General features: G+C 36.1%; 1 non-coding gene across 1 annotated transcript; it reads right to left on the bottom strand.

Annotated features, from left to right (window-relative positions):
• Window positions 1–16,562: 16,562 nt before the first annotated feature.
• Window positions 16,563–16,669, bottom strand: LOC127809019 (small nucleolar RNA R71). Its single transcript, XR_008025029.1, has one exon. It is a non-coding gene; the product is annotated as a small nucleolar RNA R71 (small nucleolar RNA).
• Between the last annotated feature and the right edge of the window lie 9,648 nt (window positions 16,670–26,317).

The raw sequence follows: 26,317 nt of genomic DNA, 5'->3' as shown, positions 1-26,317 counted from the left end.
GATTTATGATTTTCTATTTTAGTTAGAGATTTGCAAAGTCAAGTTTTTAGTCTTAAAAGAATCTCCTAAAATGATTTTCAAATTAGCTTTGAAGTCGTTGGTCAACATAGAGCTAAAATTGTTCTAAGGCAAAAGACCAACTTGAACATAAATGTGTTTGATGAAAATTCAATCTTAAGTATGAAAAATCATTTATGTTAATCTCATTCTTCAGAATAAGCTTTCATATTTTGAAACATGCATGAAAGGTTTTGGTTTGAAACTTAATCGTATGAAAAATCCTTTAGTTCATGCATCATGTCTTGAAACTCGTTTTGATAACGCTTCAATATTTTTCTAAGTCTGGAAGCCTAGCACCTTATAAGGAGACATATATGAAAATGGTTTCTTTTTAGAAAACTAACTCCCGGTAATTCAATAACTAACATTTATTAGTGATAAAATGATTTTTAACGAATTTTTCAAGAGATGAAAAGTGTATATCTTGGAGGTGATAAAATCGCAAAATCCTAAGTTCCTACTAAAATCCAAATTCTACTTTTTTATTCTTATGGATTTTGATTTTTTTGATATTTTTATTGAATCCAAATGGGGGGTACTTTCTTATTTACATTTATGTATTAAAGTACCATTTACTTAAACTAAAGAAATCTAAATATGTTGTAATGTTTTCAAAATTCATTCTGTTGAAAATCTTCTTCATCTGTCGACTGTGTGCTTCAATCTGTCGACTATGCATAAGGATAGTCGACTATGCTTCTTCAATCTGTCGACTATATCTTGCATCTGTCGACTATTTTTGTGTCTGTCGACTATTGTGAAAGGATAGTCGTCTATGCTATTTCATCTGTCGACTATTTTTGTTCTATAACTTCAAAATTTTCTTCACATTTTTGCAATAGTCGACTATGCATATGTATCTGTCGACTATGAGATTTTTGTGTTATAAGATAGTCGACTATGCTTTTCTGTCTGTCGACTATGGCTAGTTTTATTTGATAAAATAGTCGACTAACCTATTTGATCTGTCGACTATGTGTTTCACAGAAACTTACAACGGCTAGTTTTTTAATCTCCAACGGCTAGTTTCTCATTCTCCAACGGTCACAAACGGCTTCATTTCTCTTCAATCTTGTGGGAAGCTTATATATACATATCAAGGAGATCAAGAGAAGGCTAATGGACGGGAATGAATTAATTTGAGCTTACTGTTACTCGTTTGTATTTACAGTGATTGTGCTTCAATTTTTTTCTCTCTTCAAGGCTTTGATTTTAACTTGTATTAATTCATTCAAGCCTTGTTTTTATTGTGAGAGAACTTGTAACTAAGAGTGCTCACTCTTAGCATCTCGTTTACATTTGTATCACTCTTACTTTCCTAGCTTTGTGCTAGAAGACTTGCTCGTTAAAGCAAGTGGCTGTAATTCCTAGCTAGGTGCTAGAGGGCTTGCTTATATAAGCAAGAGGTTGTAATTCCTAGTCTTGGACTAGAGGACCTATTTGGTTTAAGTAGGGGGTTTTAGTGGATGGTTTGAAAAATCCTTAGTGAGGAGCTAAGGTAGTGGATTAGGCTTGGTTAAGCCGAACCACTATAAATCCTTGTGTTTTCTTATGCTTGTGTTCTTTGATATACTTATCTTTCCAAGCATTTCATTATTCCTCCTCGGTTCTCATATTTATCTTTGTTCATTTGTCATTTTTATGGTTTACGCTTTAAAACTCTAAATCCTCAATCTGTATCAAAAAGTTTTTATATTAATGTTCTATCATATCTATCATTGGTTAAATCAAAGGACTATGCATTTCATTATTCATCATGGGAATGATAATAATGATGGGATCTAATGGGAAATGCTACTCGTACTTGGGAAGTCGGGTCTATTCTATTTTCGTTTATCCATGCCTTGACTCTATTGTCTTTATTTGTTGTAATATATACTTGCTGAACCTTGTAGCTTACTGATAAGTGTCATTTATACACTTATTTTGGTCTATAAACTTAGCATTTATACATTCAATGAGCATGATTTCTACTTGATTTGGTTCTATATATGGTTATGTAGATGTGGAGCATGTGTTGAAGACAATAGGAGCACAAAGTGATGATAATGTCACATTTTTGGAGCTAAAATGGCAATAAAGGCAAGGTCAAAGGTCCATTCGGGATCAAGGTTGATGATGTTGCAAAGAGCCAGAAGAATGATATCATTGGTGAAGTGTTAGAAATCAAAGAGAAACGGCTCACGGTGCTATCACGCAAAGCATTGCGTGGTAGGGTCGTGGTAAGAATTGTTTTCTGTTGCTCACGGCCTTATCGCGGAAAGCATTCCGTGATAAAGCTGTGGTTGAAGAAGTATTATGTGGCTCACGACCTTACCGCGGAAAGCATTCTGTGGTAAGCCCATGACAAGATTTTCATTATGTGGCTCACAACCTTACCGCGGAATGCATTCCGTGGTAAGGCTGCGATAAGGCTCTAAGCTTCGTAAAAAGGCCGTTTTGAGCCCATTTCCTTTCAAATCAAGTGGAGATGGGCTCTCTCAAGGGGCACGACTTTGAAGACCTAAAAAGCACTATATAAGGAAGGATTCTTGATAGATTGAGGAGCTTTTGGAGGAGGAGAAGACGACAAGTCTAGGAAGAAGAGGGAGATTTTCTTGAAGATCTTCGGTTTGGTTGTATTTTTCCATTCTTTCTTCTCTCCAACATCATGAACTTTGTTTTTATTATTCTTTCATTGGTTGAAACTATGCTAGGCTAAGTACTTTGTTGCTAGGGTGATTGATGAAACCTAGTTCAATAATGATTTAACTAAAAGTATTTGGGTTTTATTATATTCTTGTCTTTCGGGTTGATCGTTTGTTATGCACTAATTCCGTTTTGATGCTTGGCCGCCATTAGAACGTGTTTGTGATTTATATTGCTTTTGAGAGATTCAATATAGATTAGCACTTGGTAATAAACGACATAAGGTTCAATAATAGGTAGAGATACCGTTATGCCTTGTGAAATCTTATTTTGATGATCATTGTGGATAAATGCATGTCTGTATATTTGCAGATTAATTAGAGATAATTAATCTCATATGTAAGCATAGATTCAATCGACCATCGAGAGAGGCTTTTGATTAACTTAGGATCATTGATTTTCAGCTTCAAGCAAGAATTATAAAACCCGATCACTGAAAGATTAAATCAATTAAAGAACTACGGTGGATTCATAAACCCTAGTGCATTAGATTTCTACATTTAAAACCTGAACAATTATTTTGTGTTTTCCATTTAGTGAGTTGGTTTTAGTTAATATAGAACTTCCATTGAGTATTATTTTGATTGTGTGTGACTTATTAAAGTTAATAGTGGTTAAAGTAGGGATTGAAAGCTAATCCTCGTGGGAACGATACTCTATTCATCATTATATTACTTGTTACGATTCCGTTCACTTGCGGGAAAGAATACGCGAACACTCACCTTGCTTATTCCTGTCATTCCAGGTAAGGGATAAGCTATTGCTGAGGGCGAGTCCAATGAGGCTACAGCCCGGGTTTAGTTGTGTACAGGGATGTTCCACCCTCAAGATCTATGGATGTAATGTTGAGGGCAAGAAATAGAGGGTTCAATTTGTTGTTAGAACCTTAGTGCCTTTTTATTTGGAAAATGTATGGGCAGTAAGCCCAAGATGATAATGTAAAGGGGATGTAATATTTATTTTGAACTCCTATTGATAGTGAGCAAAAGTAGAGAGATTTTATTTTGGCTCCTGATAATTAGTGAGCAAGTAAAAATAATAATAATAATAATAATAATAATATGGTGTTTTTTGTTCTTATATCCATTTTGTGACGACCTTATTTCTGATTTCCTATGCTAGCGGGATGATACGGGAGAGGGCGGCTACAACTAGGGTAAGAAGAGAGGTATAAGATATATGTATGCTCAATTTTTTTATATATTTATTTTATTTTGTGCACGACATATTAACACGGGGATTAGATCACTAGCCTTTGGTCATTACCTAGTTTTCATTAGTATACCAAACACACTCCACACAAATTTTCGACATGCATGGAATCAACACATTCCTAAATAGATACTAGCATCGCTCAACCTTCCACAAACTTCTTTTTTATTAGGTTAAGTGTTCACTAAATTGATTTTGGGGGCTAAAGTCCACTAGCAACTTAGTAAATGTAATCAACCTATGCAATGAACCTCCTGACAATTGTGCTCAATATTAATCTCACATGGGCAAATGAATTATCAAAACAAAGTGAGTAGAATCACCGTCTTTACTTTATGAATCAAAACATCACCAAATAAGTTTCATCATTGCCGGCTAGCCTATCCAACAAAACCATTATATATATATATATATATCTTAAAGCATCCTCTCTACAAAATAGAACACATCACATCCCAATGGAGTAAACCATCCTCCAAACTTAAATGAGATATTGTCCCAATGGAACAAAGAGAAAGAAAAATGAAAAAGTGTACCCGGTGCGCAATGAAGGTGTGATGGCAGATAGATCAACACATGCTCGTTTTAAGGTATTGGAACTTTCGGTAATGGCTTTTCCCTTACAAGCAGCTGGTGTAGATAGCTCTTTGATGACATTATCACTTCCGAAAATGTAACTACAATCACTACAAAAAAAATTGATTTTTAGCGGCGATTTTTTTGCGGCAGTTTACAAACTGCTGCAAAATACTATTTTAACGGCGATTTTTTTAACATTTTGCAGTGGTTTTGAAAAATCGTCGTAAAATTCATTAAAACATTCAATTTTGCGGCGATTTTCAAAAAAATGCCGCTAAATTTAAAAAATAATTAAATAATTAAAATAAAATTAAATTTAGCAATAGTTTTTGAGAAACCGCCACTAAATTAAAAAATAATTAAATAATTTAAAATTAAAATTAAATTAACATTTGCAGCGATTTTGAAAACAGTCGCAAAATTCATCAAAAAATTTAATTTAGCTAAAACTGCCGCTAAATTAAAAAAATAATTAAATAATTTAAAATTAAAATTAAATTAACATTTGCGGCAGTTTTCAAAACTGCTGCAAAATTCATCAAAAAATTTAATTTTGCGGCCCTAAACCCTAAATTAAAAAACGAATTAAATAATTTATAATTAAAATTAAATTAATATTTGTGGCAATTTTTAAAAACTGTCACAAAATTCATTAAAAAATTTAATTTACCGGCGATTTTTGAAAAACTGCCATTAAATTCAAAAATAATTAACTAATTTATAATTAAAATTAAATAATTTAAAATTAAAATTAAATTAACAAAAAGAAATATAAAATCTTAAAATAAATTTAAAAAGAAATATAAAATCTTAAAAGAAATTTAAAATTTAATTTACATTAATTACAAAATCTTTATATATATAAAAGTAAGATAGTCTTAGAAAAAGAAATTTCCTCCCAAAACTTGCATTAATGATTTGCAAATAATACCTATTGTATTAATAATTTATATTTTGTAATTTACATTAATAATTTAAAATTTTCAATTACTTTAAAATAATAAGTAGTAATAAAAAAATTTTCCAAAACTTACATTAATGATTTGCATTTAGTACTTATTGCATTAATAATTTAAATTTTATAATTTCCATCTTTATATATATAAAAAGTAGGATAGTCTTGAAAAAAGAAATTTCCTCCCAAAACTTGCATTAATGATTTGCAAATAATACCTATTGTATTAATAATTTATATTTTGTAATTTACATTAATAATTTAAAATTTTCAATTACTTTGAAATAATAAGTAGTAATAAAAAATTTTCCCAAAACTTACATTAATGATTTGCATTTAGTACTTATTGCATTAATAATTTAAATTTTATAATTTCCATCTTTATATATATAAAAAGTAGGATAGTCTTGAAAAAAGAAATTTCCCCCCAAAACTTGCATTAATGATTTTTTTATTAATACTTATTGTATTAATAATTTACATTTTGTAATTTGCATTAATAATTTAAAAGTTTCAATTGCTTTGAAATAATAAGTAGTAATAAAATTTTTCCCCAAAACTTGCATTAATGATTTGCGTTTAGTACTTATTGCATTAATAATTTACATTTTGTAATTTGCATCTTTATATATATAAAAGTAGGATATTCTTGAAAAAGAAATTTCCCTCCAAAACTTGCATTAATGATTTACAATTAATACTTATTGCATTAAAAATTTGTATTTTGTAATTTGCATTAATAATTTAAAATTTTTAATTGCTTTGAAATAATAAGTAGTAATAAAATTTTCCCCCAAAACTTGCATTAAAGATTTGCGTTTAGTACTTATTGCATTAATAATTTACATTTTATAATTTCCATCTTTATATATATAAAAGTATGATAGTCTTAAAAAAAGAAATTTCCCTCCAAAACATGCATTAATGATTTACAATTAATACTTATTGTCTTAATAATTTGCATTTTGTAATTTGCATTAATAATTTAAAATTTTCAATTGCTTTGAAACAATAAGTAGTAATAAAATTTTCCCCCAAAACTTGCATTAATGATTTGCATTTAGTACTTATTGCATTAATAATTTACATTTTGTAATTTGCATCTTTATATATATAAAAGTAGGATATTCTTGAAAAAGAAATTTCCCTCCAAAACTTGCATTAATGATTTACAATTAATACTTATTGCATTAAAAATTTGCATTTTGTAATTTGCATTAATAATTTAAAATTTTCAATTGCTTTGAAATAATAAGTAATAATAAAATTTTCCCCCAAAACTTGCATTAATGATTTGCATTTAGTACTTATTGCATTAATAATTTACATTTTGTAATTTGCATCTTTATATATATATAAAGTAGGATAGTCTTGAAAAAAGAAATTTCTCCCCAAAACTTGCATTAATGATTTGTAATTAATACTTATTGTATTAATAATTTATATTTTGTAATTTTCATTAATAATTTAAAATTTTCAATTGCTTTGAAATAATATGTAGTAATAAAATTTTCCCCCAAAACTTGTATTAATGATTTCCGTTTAGTACTTATTGCATTAATAATTTAAATCTTTCAATTGCTTTGAAATAATAAGTAGTAATAAAATTTTCCCCCAAAACTTGAATTAATGATTTGCATTTAATACTTATTGCATTAATAATTGACATTTTGTAATTTGCATTAATAATTTAAATCTTTCAGTTATTTTTAAAACTGCCACAAAATTCTTTAAAAAATTTAATTTATTGGCGGTCTTTGAAAAATCGCCTGTAAGCACCCCCACCCGGATATCCCAACCACCCGCTCTATCCGAACGAAAGCGCTTACATAAGGGAAGAGAAACAAACACAAGACAAAAATACCATGTCACGCATACATAGGAAATACGACAACGGAAGCAAAAACAATAACCATGCATGCCCACAAGTACCCGCTGGAACAGCGGTCACAAGGTATATAAATATATATACAAACCCTGTGCCAATAAATAGGAGATACAAGGAACAACCTGGCACAGTCAAAAATAAAAGACAGAAACTCTAACAAAATATCAAAGATGACGGGGGCAGCTAACTATACACCCTACCGACACAGCTGGCTGTTAGGTGGCGCGATCCTCGCCCTTGGCCTTCGCTTTACCCTTACTTGGAATGATGGAAAGTAAGGTGAGTTACAAGACTCAGCAAGTTATAAGAAAAGGAAGGCTGAACAGTAAATAGAGTAGAAGATCACCCCGAACACTGTTCCACACATACACACAAGCCATGAGACGCAACAATACAATAATGTAGCATAATAAAAGCACATATCGGTCCTTGGGGCCCACATAAGACACCTGGCACCCAAGTCCCATACCAACCTACTGCTGCCCTGAAAGGCAACATAAATCTCCACAAACCTGTGCGCACTGTCTCGGGTCGGTACTCTCTTCACCCGTATCCCTGTCGGTGCTCCCGACAGCCGATCCATAGGCTCCCTCAGAACGGTACTCCCGTCCGAGAACTAAATACTACTAGTAACCATGCAATGCACATAAAATGCAATGGCGTAGTGAGCATCAACGTGATACATGACGCCTATACATCCAGGCATCAGGCCATGCTCCGCCCATATAGTAAATCACACGCGATGCATATGCCCGTGCCGGATGCAGCATAACCAAGCTAGAATGCCCGTGACCAAGCATAACCAAATCGTGATAATCCCAACATGCAGCCCGTACCCATGTGCACGCCAAACCATGCAACAAGAATAAAATATAACCAGGCATGCTATAACCATATAACGGTAGAGCTAGTCAGCAGTGCCTGGCACCGGTCAGCGGTCAGTGACTAGGGGAGACCATCTGACGGCCTAAGATAGACCGTACGACAGTCACACCGTCACCGAGCAGCCGATCCTTGCCCCCACTGCATAACCGCTCTAGCATATAATAACCAAAACCCAATAATAATACCCGAACAGGTAAGACCCTAGCCCCGGGTGAGTATGGCATCATTTCCATAGGCTTGGGGGTGGTACAAACCCTCGTAGGCAACCAGCGAATATAATCATCGAGACCAGTTTAATAAATTAAATTTTAAAACAAACCGTTTAAAATTTCATAATTTATTAATAGCCGAACCAAATGAAGGGAGGTCAAATAAATTGACAACGAAAGAATCGACGAGGTGGGTATAAAGAACTTGCCTTTACGAAGATATCCTTAGGCTTGTTTTAACTCAACGCAACAAAAATTATACAAACTGCAATATCCCAATTATTTGTCAAAATTAATAAAATTGGGCCTTAAAAAAAATTCTGACCGCACAGAATATTTATTACTAGCTTATTTACATACCTGGATAATTAAATCGCTGATTAAACTTGATTTAATCTTGATTTGAAGCCCAAAATATCTCAAATTCACGATGTGCGCACTGCTCCCTTTTCTGGAATTTGTTTGCTGGATCTATTGCAAAAAGAATGCTCGAATTGGGCTTAAATTCGTCCAAAAAATGAGCGGAGCAGGGGGCGCCACATGGCAGCGCGTGGGCCAGCCGCTGGAGGCCACCGCCATTGACGAAACGACGTCGTTTCGACACCTAGGCTAATTAAAAATCAGCCCAAAACCTCAGCCTCGAGCGCGCCCCCCGTGTTTCGAACCCTCGACCACCCGCCTCGCACGCACGCCCGCGACCACCCGCGCCACACGCTCGCCTTAACCATATAATGCGCGCATTTTATTTAAAGTGGTCTTCGGACCCTTTTTCGAAAATGCACCAGCCGCCCCTAACTTCCATTATTTACACTCTCACCTCCTATATTAATTACATTAATACCCGAAACTTCTAAAAATCCCACAATTTAATTTATTTCGATTTTTTTCTTATTCCAGAATATTCCTAAAATTATTAATCAATTACCTTAATTTCTTATTTCCTTAAAATCACATAATTTATTTTTATTTAATCACAACAAATTATTTTGATATTTCTTTTAAATCAAATTACCCCAAAATTAAATTAAATTTCCATTTACGGGGCATTACAAATCCTCCCCCCCTTAAAAGAATTTCGTCCCCAAAATTCGTACCTGGCTAAGCAAAGAACTGACGGTGAAGTCGCCTCATCTCCTCCTCTAGCTCCCAAGTAGCCTCCTCAAGGGTATGCCGCTGCCACTGGACCTTGACGTAGGGAATCGTACAGTTGCGGAGCACTTTCTTTTTCTGATCTACGATACTGGCAGGCAACTCGGTATATGATGCATCCTCTCTCACCACGAGTGGGTGATAATCAATAACATGTTCGGGATCTGCCACATACTTGCGAAGCATAGAAACATGGAAAACATCATGTACGTGGGCTAACTGAGGGGGTAAGGCTAACTTGTAAGCCAACGATCCAACTCGCTCCAATATCTCGAACGGTCCCACATAGCGAGGACTCAACTTGCCAGATACTCCAAAGCATCGAACACCCATCACTGGCATGACTCGAAGGAACACATGATCACCCACATCAAACTCCAAATCCCGGCGTCGTCTGTCAGCATAACTCTTCTGACGGTCTTGAGCTACCTCCATCCTAGCCCGAATCAACTGGATCTTGTCTGATGTCTGCTCTACCAACTCCGGTCCAAGCAATGCTCGCTCCCCAACCTCAGTCCAGCAAAGCGGTGATCTACATGGTCGCCCATACAACGCCTCAAATAGTGCCATCCCAATACTGGCCTGGAAGCTATTATTGTAGGCAAACTCCACTAGCGACAAATGGTTATCCCAGCTCCCATGAAAATCCAGTACACAGGCACGGAGCATGTCCTCCAAAGTCCGTATGGTCCACTCCGACTGCCCGTCAGTCTGAGGGTGGAAGGCTGTACTGAAAGTTAGCTGGGTCCCCATAGCACTCTACAACGCCTCCCAAAATCGTGAGGTAAACCGAGGATTCCTGTCTGACACAATACTGGCTGGTACTCCGTGTAGTCTCACCACTTCGTCAATGTATAACTTGGCCAGTCGATGAATAGGATAGGTCTTCTTAACAGGCAGGAAGTGTGCTGATTTGGTTAACCGATCGATAATCACCCATATCGAATCGTACCCCCGACTAGATCGTGGCAATCCTGAGACGAAATCCATAGTTATACGCTCCCATTTCCACTCTGGCACAGATAAGGGTCGTAACAATCCCGCGGTCCTCTAGTGCTCAGCTCTGACTTGTTGGCACACTAAACACCTCGATACAAACTTGGCTACACTCCTCTTCATGCTGCTCCACCAATATTGACACCGCAAGCCCTGATACATCTTCATCGCCCCAGGGTGGATAGTATAGGGAGAACGATGAGCCTCCTCTAGGATCCTCTGCCTAATATCACTATCACTTGGCACACAAATCCGTCCACGGAACAATAGCAAGCCATCGTCCCTCTGCCTGTACCCTAATGGACCAAATCTCTCCATATCAGCCATGATCTCGCCAAGCTCCACATCCTGTCGCTGTCGATCGTGAATCTGATCCTCTAGATCTGAATGGATACTCATGGCAGCACAATAGAGTGTGGGATTGTCTGATGCCACTGAGATAGTAAGATCACTCATCTGCTCCAGTAAGAACCACTCCTGCACCATCATAGTTGCAACGGATGCTCCACGGTGACTCAATGCATCCGCTACCACATTGGCTTTACCTGGATGATAGAGGATCTCACAGTCATAATCTTTAAGCAGCTCTAACCAACGGCGTTGTCTCATATCGAGTTCCCTCTGTGAAAAGAGGTACTTGAGACTCTTGTGATCTGTATAAATTTAGACTCTCTCACCATATGGATAATGCCTCCAAATCTTCAAGGAAAATACAACAGTCGCCCACTCCAGATCGTGTGTAGGGTAATTCTCTTCGTGCCTCTTCAACTGTCTAGATGCATACGCATTCACTCGGCCATCCTGCATCAAAACGCACCCTAACCCTGCATATGAGGCATCACTGTAAACAATAAATAACTCACCACTCCTAGGTATCGTCAGTACTAGCGCCGAAGTCAAACGCAGCTTCAACTCCTGGAAGGATCTCTCGCAAGACTCGTCCCAAATAAATCTGATGCCCTTCCTTGTCAACTTCGTCGTGGGTGATGCAAGCCGTGCAAAACCTTCTATGAACCGTCGATAATACTCGGTAAAACCAAGAAAACTCTGAATCTCCGTCACTGTCATCGGTCTCAGCCAATCCATCACGGCTTTGGTCTTCTCTAGATCTACTGAGGTACCCTCACCTGAGATCACGTGTCCCAAGAATACAACTCGGGTCTGCCAAAACTCAAATTTAGAAAACTTGGCATACAACTGCTCCTCTCTGAGCTTCTGCAGAACCATACTCAGATGCACCTCGTGTATCTCAGGGCTCGGTGAGCAGACTAGGATATCATCAATAAAAACTATAACAAAAGAATTCAGATATTCCTTGAACACCCTGTTCATCAGATCCATGAACATTGCAGGTGCATTAGTCAACCCAAATGGCATGATCACAAACTCATAATGGCCATAACGTGTACGAAATGCGGTCTTCGCAATATCCTCATCTCTGACCCGCACCCGATGATAACCTGACCGTAAATCTATCTTGGAAAACATTGCTGCACCACGTAACTAATCTAACAAATCATCCACACGAGGTAGGGGGGACTTATTCTTAATTGTTACCTGATTAAGCTGTCGGTAATCTATACACAGTCGCATAGACTCGTCCTTCTTGTGCACAAATAATACTGGAGCCCCCCAAGATGATGTGCTCGGTCGAATAAACCCCCTCTCCAAAAGATCTTGCAATTGCGCCTTGAGTTCTTTGAATTCATTAGCAGCCATATGGTAAGGAGTCTTGGAAATGGGTTGCGTACCTAGTATTAGATCAACCGCAAAATCAATCTCCCAGTGCGGTGGTAGTCCCGGCAACTCATCTGGGAATACATCTAGAAAGTCTTGCACCACAGGTTAGGTAGCCAACTCCTTCTTCTCCCCAGCTATCACGGTCACAAATGCAAAATAGGCCTCACACCCACGTCGTATAAGCCTCTCGGCGTGCATAATTGATATCATCGGCGTAGTCACCACCGGCTTCACACCCCAATATGTAACAACTGGTCTCCCTGGGTGCTCAAATGAAATCACCTTCCGACGATAATCAACTCGAGCATAGTGCCGTGAAAGCCAATCCATACCCAACAGTAAGTCAAAATTCTGGATCGCCAAAACAACAAGATCTCCTGACAATACCTGGTCGTGAATCCTTATCTCGCAATCCCTGAACATCTCACTCCCCAACAATACCGTCCCTCCCGGTGTCGAAACAGACAAATCATATAGTAAGGGGGTACACGGGATCGGGATCTTATGCAACAGATGGGGTGCTATGAAAGAGTGGGTAGAACCTGTATCAAATAAAGCATGTACATCATGACCATGGAGAGAAAGTATACCTTGTACTGTGTCACTACCCTCAGCTGCCTCGACGGTTGTCATCGCAAATGCCTTCCCCTGCATCTGTACTATCTCTGTGGGCCCTGGGCGCTATGCTGCTGGTAGTGGTAATGGTGCTCCTGAACCCTGCGCCCTAAGTGTAGACTGTCTCTGAGCTGGTCTGGGCCCCACACCTCCAGTCCGTAGCTTTCCAATCTGTCCTGGCTGGGTACATACGTTCGCTCGATGGCCCCTCTGTCCACAGCGAAAACAAATGATATCCTGCCATGTGGCCGGTGTAGCTGGTGGGGCCGGTGTAGCCGGTCTAGGCCCCTGTGGACAGTCTCTCTTCAAATGTCCCGACTGACCACAGCGATAACATACATCCCGGCACTGCCCCTGGTGTCTCTGCCAACACTGCCGGCACTGTGGAAGCCCTGAACTCTTACTACCCGCATCCCACTTTCTCTTCTTACTGCTACCCCCTGTGCCCTTCATGACTAACTGATCCGATCGAGCCTCCAATCGGTCCCGCTTCACTACGTGGGCCCGCTGAACAGCTGTAGGAAAGTTGGGCGCCTCGATACCAGCCATGGTGTGGCGAATCTCTGGTTGTAGCCCCCTCTGAAACTTGCTAACTCTGTGAGACTCAGGGGTCACTAACTCTGGAGCATAACGAGATAACGCCACGAACTCAGTCTCGTACTGTGTGACCATCTTGCTCCCTTACTGTAAGTCAATAAACTCAAACACCTTCTGCTCTCTGACCCAAGTTGGTACATAAGTCTCATTAAACGCCGCGACAAACTGTGCTCATGTCGGGCCCCCATCACCATAACGCTGTCTGGTGGTCTCCCACCATCGCTCGACATCTCCTCGTAACAGAAAGGTCCTCAATCGAACCCTATGGGCCTCTACACAGCCTATAAATCATAGGTGCTTCTCCACTACCAATAGCCAATCCTCGGCCTCTGTCGCGTCGGCACCTCCACTGAACTCTAGCGGACGTAGGGCCATAAAATCTTTAAGCAATGCGGCACCAGAACTATCCCCTGCTCCCGGCGTACCTAAATGTGACGCTTGGGCCGTAGCGGTCCTACCATCATGACTGCGCTCCTGACGCAACTAAGATGCCGCCAATACGTCCACGGCCCGTAGAATACCCGCCAATGTCTCCTGCATGTCCAGAGGCCCTGGCTGTCTCTCATCACCTGTACCTGTCGCCGGTACCTTAGGAGTAGGAACAAGATGCCCTCTACCTCGCACCGGCGATCTACCACGACCTCATCCACGGCGTGCGTCCATGAATCCTACATAACCAAATTTAATTAGAACGCATTTCGAAATAACAGACACGACCTAACACTCTAACTCTACCTAACAGCCTTGGTGTACAATTACTTGTCCCCCAAATTGACTCAATGACGCTCTGATACCAACATTGTAAGAACCCATGCCCGGATATCCCAACCACCCGGTCTATCCGAACGAAAGCGCTTACATAAGGGAAGAGAAACAAACACAAGACAAAAATACCCTGGCATGCATACATAGGAAATACGACAACGAAAGCAAAAACAGTAACCATGCATGCCCACAAGTACCCCACTGGAACAACGGTCACAAGGTATATAAATATATATACAAACCCTGTGCCAATAAATAGGAGATACAAGGAACAACCTGGCACAGTCAAAAATAAAAGACAGAAATTCTAACAAAATATCAGAGATGACGGGGGCAGCTAACTGTACACCCTACCGACACGGCTAGCTGCTAGGTGGCGCGGTCCTCGCCCTCGGCCTTCACTTTACCCTTACTTGGAATGATGGAATGTAGGGTGAGTCGCAAGACTCAGCAAGTTATAACAAAAGGAAAGCTGAACAGTAAATAGAGCAGAAGATCACCCCGAACACCGTTCCACACTGATGTGGGAATTTATTCACACATTTATTAAGGCAGTGAACGCAAGGAAATTAAGGGCTTTGAGAAATGGAAGATTAAAGTGCCACACAGCAGCAACAGACGCAGGCGCAGGTGCAGGCGGACGTTGGCAACGTAGATCTAGCACCCAGATTTGTTTTAGATCTGGGCTAAGGAATTTTCTCCTTCTTGATTTAATTAATTCTCTTATGCTTTCACTGTTATTTTGGATTTTAATTAATTCTGCCATGAACTAATCTATTGAACTAAGGTCATGTATTGACCGAAACTATGATGATGCATTTTTTTATAATTTTATGTGATTGAATAAATTGAGGTATGTTGAGTTGTGTGGTATTGGATTTAATACTTGTGAATAACTGGCCACTATTTACATGATTTGATGCCTAATCTTGAGACCGAAAGGAGATAGTTTGGGGATTGCATCGTAGATACCATACACCATAAAGTAAAATCGACTAGAAATAGAATTCGATTTCTTTATGCGGCTTTTAGTGATACGCTAGGAATTTCACAAATTGTAATGCGTTTTCATTTGGTTAAAACTTTCATAGAAATATAGAAAGTTATTAAATAAGAATAAACTCGTTATAGCCTAGAAATAGGATAACGAATGCATTAGGAGATTTCGCTGTCACATACTCAATTGACCAATTCATTCGCATAAAAATTTATGATCTGCATTGCATAGCTAGGTTCATACATGTGCCTTAGTTATTAAAATCCACTGATTTCTTGATTCAAGTTTCCTTCCAAATCAATTTTATTTTATTAATCTAATTAATTTATTTTTTTATTCTTAATTAAATCTAAAATTTTTATTATCTAAATAATAAAGAAAGTTTATAAATTTGGTATTTGAAATCTTTCCTCGTGGGAACGGTATTCTTACTTACTATTATATTACTTGTTTGACCCGTACACTTGCGGTATATTTTAGGGTGATCAAGTTTTTAGCGCCGTTGCCGGGGAAAGTATTCTTCAATATCAAATTAAATTTTTTTTTCTTTATTAATTTAGACTGCATACATTTTTTTTTAGTGTCCTTGTCTTTTGTGTTTTTGATTTTTTTATTTTATTTTTTTAAATTTTGTGATTATTATTATTATTTTTTATTTTTTTAGCACTACTTTGCTATCTTACATAATCTTGTTTTACATTGCAAGATGAGTAGTGCATCCCAAGAAAGCGTGGAGAAATTCAACCATTTGATCCAGAGATAGAAAGAACCTGTCGAGCAATAAAGAAAAGGACGAGATTAGCACGACAAGTAACAGTCATGGCAGAAAATCACAACCAGAACCTGAACCAGAATCAAAATCAGAGATTACTACGTGATTATGCCATGCCGGACCCAGTCGGAGCTCAAGCCAGCATATTGAGACCAGCTGTCAATGCTAATAACTTTGAGATCAAACCAGGACTTATTCAGATGGTTCAGCAGGGGCAATTTGGTGGAAATCCAGCTGAAGATCCTAATGCACATTTAGCAAACTTTTTAGAGATATGCGACACCATCAAAATGAATGGCGTCAGTGAGGATGCAATGAAACTAAGGCTGTTTCCTTTTTCGTTGAGAGATAAAGCTAAGGTGTGGTTAAATTCCAAAGCTCCAAATTCATTTACCACATGGGCAGCCGTATCACAAGCATTCTTGAGTAAGTATTTTCCACCAGGTAAGACTGCTAAACTCAGGAATGATATTACTAGTTTTGTTCAATTTGATGGTGAATCTTTGTATGAGGCATGGGAAAGGTTTAAGGAATTGCAAAGAAGGTGTCCACACCATGGTCTTCCTGACTGGTTGATTGTGTAGACATTCTATAATGGTCTATCTCATTCAGTTAGAATCACTATAGATGCTGCTGCAGGGGGTGCACTAATGGGTAAGTCTACAGAGGATGCATATGAACTACTTGAAGAAATGGCTTCCAACAATTATCAATGGTCTACTGAAAGAGGTATGCCTAAGAAAGCCTCAGGTATGTATAAAGTTGATGGCATTAATATGTTAAATGCCAAGGTGGACAATCTTGTAAAAATGTTTGGTAAGTTGGGGAATGTTAATGCTGTTTATTCTAATTTCAATTCTGCTAGTAATTGTGATTGGTATGAGAATTCTCACTTAGGTTCTGATTCTATGCAGGTTGAGCAAGCTCAGTATATTTCGAATTATAACATGCTGAACCAGCAAAATAACCCATATTCTAACAACTATAATGCAGGTTGGAGAAATCACCCCAATTTTTCCTGGAGGGATCAGGGCGGCAGTAGCAATTCTAAGCCTAGCAATCCTCCAGGTTTTCAATCCAGACCTCAAGGAGTGATGCAATAGCAACCAGAAAGCAAGCCATCTAGGGAGTTAGCAATTGAAAAATTAGCAAATGCCACTGCGAATAGATTTGAAAAGCTGGAGGCGAAAGTAGACCAGATGGCCAGTTTCAACAGAAATTTGGAGGTTCAATTGGGGCAGATCTCAAATGCCATAAATTCGAGAGATCAAGGTAAGTTGCCTAGCAAAACTGAGGTGAATCCAAGAGAGGAAGTCAAGGCAGTGACATTGAGAAATGGTAAGCAACTTGGTGAGGTAAGTAGCGAACATGTTACAGGTGATGTTGATAAAAAGAGTAATGTTGAGATTAGTGATGTGAATGAGCAGAATGAGATACCATCCCTAACACCACTTGTTAAACCTTATGTTCCTCCTATCCCTTTTCCTCAAAGGCTTAAACAGAATAAGGTTGACAAACAGTTTGAAAATTTTCTTGAAATTTTTAAGCAATTGCGCATTGACATTCCATTTGCAGATGCTTTAGCGCAGATTCCTACTTATGCAAAATTTTTGAAAGAAATTATGTCAAACAAGAGGAATCTAGAGGATTATAAGACCATTGCCTTGACTGAAGAATGTAGTGCTATGATTCAGAACAAATTGCCTCCAAAGCTCAAGGATCCAGGGAGCTTTTCTATTCCTTGCACTATTGGTGAAATTAATTTTGATAAAGTTTTATGTGACCTTGGTGCAAGTATTAATTTGATGCCCTTTTTTCTATTTTCAGGAAGCTTGGACTAAAAGAACTAACACCTACCACTATTTCTCTTCAATTGGCTGATAGAAGTATTAGATATCCAAGGGGAGTAGTGGAAGATGTTTTGGTAAAAGTAGATAAGTTTATTTTTCCTGTTGACTTCATTGTTTTGGACATGGAAGAAGATTATGATATGCCCCTAATTTTAGGGAGACCTTTTCTTGCCACAGGGAGAGCTTTAATTGATGTCCAACAAGGAACACTTAGCCTTAGAATTTATGATGAGACAGTTACTTTTAATGTGTTTAAGGCTATGGAACATTTTAATGACAATGAAAGAGAAGTCTTAAGGATAGATGGCATTAGTGATTTAGTAAAGAGATTAGATGATCCTATAGAAAATCGCATTGCTAACTCTTTTGATGAGTAGAAAACAATTTTAGATGCCAAGAACAAGGTCGTGGCTAAGGGCTATTTGGGAGAAAAGTAAAAATGTTGTTCATCCAAAAGAGACAAATTGTTACCCTTGGATGCTTCTTCTTCTTCTTCAAAAGCCAAACCACCAAGTCATGAAAAGGAAAAATTAATAAGGGTGCTTAGAGAGCAAAAGAAGGGGATTGGATGGAAAGTTTTTAACATTCAAAGGATAAGTCCATCATCCGGCATGCACAAAATTTTGACAGAAGAAGGATTCAAGCCTCCCTGAAGATGGAAACCTAGTCAAGCTAATGATTATAAACAAGCGCTTCTTGGGAGGCAACCCAAGCTCTTTTTCCTTTTTATTTTTATTATTTCATTTTAATTTGTTGAATAAATATGGCCAATAACCCATACTTGTGATGTTGTGCAGGTTCAAAAGAAAGGAAAATAAAGTTGATTCAATTTGGACTGGCATGGGTATTCGTAACGCTCAATTATGTGGCCAGGGGAGTATTTATTTTTCATTTTTCATTCTAGTTCTTCTTTATCTTTCACATTGAGGACAATGTGTTAAATAAGTTTGGGGGGATGGAATTATTAATTGTTAATATATGCTATTTGTTTTGCTTGAGTGTTTTTGATATGAAATTTTTTTTGCGAAACTTATATCAGGTGTATATGTGGCCAACCCCTAAACTAGAAAATTTCGTGAAAGATAAAATAAGCAGAATTTGTTATTTGGAATCATGATTTGCATTTGGGTTCTTTATTGTGTTTAACATTGAGTCTTTAATTTGGAATGGACAGTACCTTATAAAGCAAGATTAAGTATACTTGGGTTCTAAGATCATTGAAGTACATGTTCTTTGCGAAGTTGTGTAAGTTGTGTGACTATGCATGAAAGATAAATACAATATTTTTCTTGTGATTATTCCTTCTGAGCTAGGCCTAAACAAGGTTTAAGTAAATAGGGTGAATAATGTTGAGCGAGATGGAGCATAAAATGCACTCATTCAGTTAAAAATAAAAAGAAAAGAAAAAAAAACGAGATGGAGCATAAAATGCACTCGTTCAAATAGAAAAAAAAAATGAACCCTACTTTGCTACCTTTGTTTGTAGTAGTGAGAAGGGATGGTTACAAGAATAGTTGTTGCACTATTCGATCAAGCAGATTACATGACAAAGCATAATTGAGTTTAAAATTTTGTGTTGATTCTTGAACTGGGGAACGTAAGTATGCTTAGTTTCCTTTATTTGCTATTGTTACATTTTGGATTGAGGATTTAAATGTGGGCATAACAAAGGATTTGAATGTAATGAATGATTCCAATACATCCAGGCATCAGGTCATGCTCCGTCCATATAGTAAATCACACACGATGCATATGCTCGTGCCGAATGCAGCATAACCAAGCTAGAATGCCCATGACCAAGCATAACTAAATCGTGATAATCCCAACATGCAGCCCATACCCATGTGCACGCCAAACCATGCAACAAGAATAAAATATAACCAGGCATGCTATAACCACATAACGGTAGAGCTAGTCAGCAGTGCCTGGCACCGGTCAATGGTCAGTAACTAGGGGAGACCATCTGACGGCCTAAGATAGACCATACGACAGTCACACCGTCACCGAGCAGCCGATCCTTGCCCCCACTGCACAACCGCTCTAGCCTATAACAACCAAAACCCAATAATAATACCCGAACAGCTAAGACCCTAGCCCCGGGTGAGTACGGCATCATTCCCATAGGCTTGGGGGTGGTACAAACCCCCGTAGGCAACCACCGAATATAATCATCGAGACCAGTTTAAATTTTAAAACAAACCATTTAAAATTCCATAATTTATTAATAGTTGAACCAAACGAAGGGAGGTTAAATAAATTGACAACGAAAGAATCGACGAGGTGGGTATAAAGAACTTGCCTTTACGAAGATATCCTTAGGCTTGTTTTGACTCAACGCAGCAAAAATTATACAAACTGCAATATCCCAATTATTTGCCAAAATTAATAAAATTGGGCCCTAAAAGAAATTCTGACCGCACAGAATATTTATTACTAGCTTGTTTACATACCTGTATAATTAAATCGCTGATTAAACTTGATTTAATCCTGATTTCAAGCCCAAAATATCTCAAATTCACGACGCGCGCACTGCTCCCTTTTCTGGAATTTGTTTGCTGAATCTGTTGCAAAAAGAATGCCCGAATTGGGCTTAAATTCGGCCAAAAAATGAGCGGAGCAGGGGGCGCCACGTGGCAGCGCGTGGGCCAGCCGCTGGAGGCCACCCCCATTGACGAAACGGCGTCGTTTCAACGCCTAGTGTAATACCCGGGAAATTATTAGGGGTATAAATGGTATTTGATGAAGGGTATAACTGGAATTATCAAAGGAATGAGGTTTTAGGGTACACTATCACAGTCTTAAGCAACTGAGTCAATCAGAGGGAGTATCCCGAACCTTAAATAACCAAGAAAAATGGTATAGTATTGTCAAGTGATATAAATTATGATTTTTAGTGATGAAAGAAATTGGATCGAGAACAGTTTTCGGTACAATTGTCGACCGGGCTGAGAAAACCGAATCGACATAGGAGACATCCGAAAAGTCAATGGAACATGTCAATGACTAATATTTAACGTATAGAACAACCCTTAAGCGATTTAGGGTTGAATCAAATGGGTTTAAGGTCAATTTGACCAACAGGGCTTAAGTGCAATTTTCTAAATTTGCTCGAGGGAGGTCAAGACAGTAATTTTTCAGAAGTTTCAAGGACCAAATGAAGAGTGCTAATCTTGAGGGTCTTAATGGTGTAGTTGGATTTATTAGGGGTATCATGGAAAGAAGAAAAATGAGATTAGATAAAAACATGGGGTGAAAGTGTAATTAAACAAAACTTTGCAATGTGAACGCAAGGGAGAAGACAGCCGCCACACTGCCACCGCACGTGGCCGCCATTTATGGCGATGGGACGGGCGAGGCTTGCTTGGGAAAGGTCGTAGCCGGCGGTAAGAGGCTTGGGGACCAAGCCATGGTCGGTTATTGGCCAGAAGAAGCTCGGATTTTTTATATAAATAGAGGCCGCGAGTTCGAGCTTCTGAAGCGTAAATCGACTGAGTTTTTGAATGATTTTGAGCGAGTGATTAAGGGGATTTTGGTCGCGAGGCATCAAGGATCACTTTGGGCTCGGTTTGAAGCATTTTGGTGCATGTTTGAGGGCTATTCGAAATCGGCCGAGGGTTAGAGGCGGACCGCACAAGCCGGACCTGTAAATCGATTTTTGAAGGCCTTAACGGTGTTGTTTCGGCTTGATTTTGGTGCCATTGGGATCTATTCTTCAAGAGCTTCAAGGGGGTACCGATTTTGCAGCCATCGGAGCAACCGCCGGTGACCGGTCTTGAGGAAGAAGACGACGCGCGTGGCTGCACGCGCCAGCTTCCACGCGCAGACACGCGCCAGGCGCGTGAGGGCGCATGTGATAGGGGCATTTTGGTATTTTTCTTCCAGTATTTTTGTTAATTTATTTTAGGAATTATTGTGTTGAAATATTTTGGAAAATAGCTAAGGAAATAATTATTTTTGAATTATCGAGGTGAAAAATGGGAGAAAAATAGAGAAAAATATAAAAAATTGAGGAAAATGGATTTTAACACTTCCTTAATTAAATATGGTGTTTAGGAAGTGTTGTGGCTCGAGGTTGCATATAAGTTCAAATATTTGGGATTTGTCACGCAAATCAAGGCGTTGCACGAGGATCGAGGAGAATTCGAATACGTTCGAGGTGAGTGGTTTGATTCCAGCTTTTCCTTGTCTTGGAAGTGTTTTTGGGTGTTTGTGATGGGTTCTAGTGAGCGGTTATACCCTCCTAGACATAGATTGTTTTACAAGGCTTTTACTTATGATCATTGTGTCGATATTTGCTACATTGCATTAACTATTTTATTTTAAAATGTTGGTGCATGGTGTGTAAATTTTCATATCATTTGGGGTCAAGTTTAATTGCATCGTTGGGTCCGTATGGGGTGGGATGGGGTCTACTTGAGATTGGGACAATATTAATCCGGGTGAACGGGTGTCACACTGGGGCACTCGAGGGAATAATGTTAAACCAGGTGAACGGGTGTCACGATGGTGCACTCGAGGGATTAACGTTGGACCAGGTGAACGTGTGCCACAGTGGGGCATTCGAGGGATTAAGTATGTCAAGGTGATATCTCGAGTTAGACGTGTCTTGCATGTTGTCGTATAGTATGCCATGCTCGTATGTCTTTCATGCATTGTATAACTGTTTCATACCTTCACTTAGATGGTTTATCATCTAACATGGGTTATGCCCCTGGAACATTCAACGTTCCAGTCAGGGACAACAGCGAGGTCGAGGACACGATAGATGAGCCAGTGGTGTTTGTTTGATAGTTGTTGTTGTTGTATTATTTTGGAAGCATTGATGTTATATATCGCTTGACGATGTTGTAATAATTAGTATTGATGTTGTATACATATGATGGTATGGGAACATTTTGTGTGTAACACGTGGTAGGCCACGTCATTTTGATTAATTAAGTATTCCGCTGTGTTTATATTGTCTCGTTCGGTTAAGATTATGTTATTATTAACTAAACGAGTAAGACTGGAACTCTCGGGGTATATATCTGCATGTGGAGATTGTTCTTGAGATCATCGCGGGTGCCGGCTGTAGTTTTGCGACGAGTGTTTCATCGGCATGTGAAGATTATACTTACAGGCGCCGCGAGTAACCGATTTGGAAAAAAAAAAGAAACCCCGGGAATTTCCTTATAGTGACACACCTGTATAGAGCGGGGTGTTACACCTAGGCTGATTAAAAATCAACCCAAAACCTCAGCCTCGCACGCGCCCCCCGCGTTTCGAACCCTCGACCGCCCGCCTCGCATGCACGCCCACGACCACATGCTCGCCTTAACCATATAGTGCGCGCATTTTATATAAAAGGGTCTTCGGACCTTTTTTCGAAAATGCACCAGCCGCCCCTAACTTCCATTATTTACACTCTCACCCCCTATATTAATTACATTAATACCCGAAACTTCTAAAAATCCCACAATTTAATTTATTTCGATTTTTTTCTTATTCCAGAATATTCCTAAAATTATTAATCAATTACCTTAATTTCTTATTTCCTTAAAATCACATAATTTATTTTTATTTAATCACAACAAATTATTTTGATATTTATTTTAAATCAAATTACCCCAAAATTAAATTAAATTGCCATTTACGGGGCGTTACACCGCCACTAAATTAAAAAATAATTAAGTAATTTATAATTAAAATTAAATAATTTAAAATTAAAATTAAATTAAATTGAATTAAATTAACAAAAAGAAATATAAAATCTTTAAAGAAATTTAAAATTTAATTTAAATTAATTAAAAAATCTTTATATATATAAAAGTAGGATAGTCTTGAAAAAATAAATTTCCCCCCAAAACTTGCATTAATGATTTGCAATTAATACTTATTGTATTAATAATTTATATTTTGTAATTTGCATTAATAATGTAAAATTTTCAATTGCTTTGAAATAATAAGTAGTAATAAAATTTTTCCCCAAAACTTACATTAATGATTTGCATTTAGTACTTATTGCATTAATAATTTACATTTTGTAATTTGCATCTTTATATATATAAAAAGTAGGATAGTCTTGAAAAAAGAAATTTCCCCCCAAAACTTGCATTAATGATTTATAATTAATACTTATTGTATTAATAATTTATATTTTGTAATTTGCATTAATAATTTAAAATTTTCAATTACTTTGAAATAATAAGTAGTAATAAAAATTTTCCCCAAAACTTGCGTTAATGATTTCCGTTTAGTACTTATTGCATTAATAATTTACATTTTGTAATTTGAATCTTTATATATATAAAAGTAGGATAGTCTTGAAAAAAGAAATTTTCCTCCAAAACTTGCATTAATGATTTACAATTAATACTTATTGCATTAATAATTTACATTTTGAAATTTGTATTAATAATTTAAAATTTTCAATTGCTTTGAAATAATAAGCAGTAATAAAATTTTCCCCCAAAACTTGTATTAATGATTTGCGTTTAGTACTTATTGCATTAATAATTTACATTTTGTAATTTGAATCTTTATATATATAAAAATAGGATAGTCTTGAAAAAAGAAATTTCCCTCTAAAACTTGCATTAATGATTTGTAATTAATAGTTTTTGTATTAATAATTTACATTTTGTAATTTGCATTAATAATTTAAAATTTTCAATTGCTTTGAAATAATAAGTAGTAATAAAATTTTTCCGCAAAACTTGCATTAAAGATTTGCGTTTAGTACTTATTGCATTAATAATTTACATTTTGTAATTTGCATCTTTATATATATAAAAGTATGATAGTCTTGAAAAAAGAAATTTCCCTCCAAAACTTGCATTAATGATTTACAATTAATACTTATTGCATTAATAATTTATATTTTGTAATTTTCATTAATAATTTAAATCTTTCAATTGCTTTGAAATAATAAGTAGTAATAAAATTTTCCCCCAAAACTTGCATTAATGATTTGCGTTTAATACTTATTGCATTAATAATTTACATTTTGTAATTTGCATTTTTATATATATAAAAGTAGGATAGTCTTGAAAAAAGAAATTTTTCCCCAAAACTTGCATTAATGATTTACAATTAATACTTATTGCATTAATAATTTGTATTTTGTAATTTGTATTAATAATTTAAATCTTTCAATTGCTTTGAAATAATAAGTAGTAATAAAATTTTCCCTCAAAACTTGCATTAATAATTTGCGTTTAATACTTATTGCATTAATAATTTATATTTTGTAATTTGAATTAATAATTTAAATCTTTCAATTGTTTTGAAATAATATGTACTAATTATTGTAAAATTAATAATAAATTTTAAATATACGAGTTTTTCAATGTTAATTGTTTTGTATTAAATTTGCATGAGTTTTATGAGAATTATTAATAGATAACTTAAACTATTAATTAAGTCATAGAAAATTATCTATTTATTTAAAATATTATTTTTATATCTTTATTCTATGTATATTTATATAATATTAAAATATGATAGTCAAATAAAGTATTTTGCCAAGTGTCAATCAATGGTGAATTTTTTTCCTCAAAATTTTGTATTAAATTAAAGGTAGTGATTAATTAATTATTAATTACTTTAATAATTATATTATAGTCTTGAAAATCTGAGGTCTTAACAAATTCATAAAAAATTATTTAAGGTTGTCAAATACTAGGGTTTTTCAATACTAATTAATATTTAAGGTATCACATTTTTAAGACTATGGAAGAAATCAAAATTTATTTTTTTTAAATTTTGTTATTATTGAAAAACTTATTCTTACTCATATTTAAGAGTTTTAATTTATATTTATAATTATAATATAATAAATAGAAAATAACGAACGTCTTTAAGTAGAAATATTATAAATTTTATAATATTTATTTATAAATAAATATAATATAATAAAAAAATTTATAAATATATTAGATTAAAAGTGTTCTCCATTAGCATATTAAATAGTGAATAATTAAGAAAACTTAAATTTTTTCAACATGATTAAAGATTAAAAAAATTATAATTATCAATTTTGTTAAAATTATTTAAAATAATAAAATTATTTTTTTTATTTTTAAATTAAACTCTCCCATATATCACATGGGTTCACCACTAGTTAACTAAAAATTTAATTTAAAAAAATAAAAATAAAAATAAATTTAACAAAATTTTAATTATTTTTAAAAATATATAATTTTTTATTTTTAATAAATTAATTTAGTTAATTTAATTCAATTAATTTATTTTTAATTTATTCATTTACTCTTTTAAAAAATAATAAATTAATTAATATTTTTCTTTCTATATTAAAAAATATAAAATATAATTCAAGAAAGTAGTGGTATATAATTTATATATGTGGATATATAACAAGG

The sequence above is a fragment of the Diospyros lotus genome, chromosome 8 (assembly GCF_014633365.1).
Source record: "Diospyros lotus cultivar Yz01 chromosome 8, ASM1463336v1, whole genome shotgun sequence".
Classification (NCBI taxonomy): domain Eukaryota; kingdom Viridiplantae; phylum Streptophyta; class Magnoliopsida; order Ericales; family Ebenaceae; genus Diospyros; species Diospyros lotus.
The sequence above is the reverse complement of the archived record's forward strand: the minus strand, read 5'-3'. Positions and strand labels throughout refer to the sequence as shown.